General features: G+C 54.2%; 1 protein-coding gene across 1 annotated transcript in view; it reads left to right on the top strand.

Annotated features, from left to right (window-relative positions):
* The window catches only part of SGSM1 (small G protein signaling modulator 1), a 65,728-nt gene that overhangs the window by 21,433 nt on the left and 43,597 nt on the right, over window positions 1-698 (top strand). The window lies entirely within an intron of this gene.

The raw sequence follows: 698 nt of genomic DNA, 5'->3' as shown, positions 1-698 counted from the left end.
GGGAGTGCAGTGGTGCAATCATAGCTCACTGCAGCCTTGAACTCCTCATCTCAAGCGAGCCTCCCGCCTTGGCCTCCCGAAGTGCTGGGATTACAGGCGTGAGCTGCGGTGCCCGGCCTAATCGGTTTATTTAGAATAGGGCCTCTCAGCCTTAGTGTGCTGACATTTTGGTTGGAGCCATTCTTTGCTATAGGGGTCTGTCCTGTGCCCTGTAGGATGTCGAGCAGCATCCCTGCACTGCGCCACTAGGTGCCAAGTAGCAAAGCCACTTCCCCCAAGCTGTGACAACCAGAAATGTCTCTAGACATTGCCTAGTGTCCTCTGGGGTGGGGTGTCAAAATTGCACGTGTTTGAGAACCACTGGTTTAGAGAAAAGAACATCACTGTGTTCGTCTCTGCCACTGCAGTGTGGTCAAGGGACTCGTCCTCTTCAGGCCTCATTTCCCGGTCTGTAGAATGGGGACAATGACACTCCCCACCAGGATCGTATTCTGAAGAGTCAGAGTGATCATTCATAAAACACCTGGTCATCTGGTGCGAGGCCTGCTGCCTGGCAGACGCTCAGTGGGCAACAGTAGGTATCATGTCTTGAGCTCTGCTAGCAGTGTGCCTGGCCCGCTTCTGTACTCTGTCCACGCCCTAATTCATTTCATCCCCACTAGACCCCTCCCAGGCAGGTACCACTGCCTTCACCGTCC

Source organism: Propithecus coquereli, unplaced genomic scaffold (genome assembly GCF_000956105.1).
Source record: "Propithecus coquereli isolate 6110/MARCELLA unplaced genomic scaffold, Pcoq_1.0 Scaffold206, whole genome shotgun sequence".
In the NCBI taxonomy this organism is placed as follows: domain Eukaryota; kingdom Metazoa; phylum Chordata; class Mammalia; order Primates; family Indriidae; genus Propithecus; species Propithecus coquereli.
The sequence above is the reverse complement of the archived record's forward strand: the minus strand, read 5'-3'. Positions and strand labels throughout refer to the sequence as shown.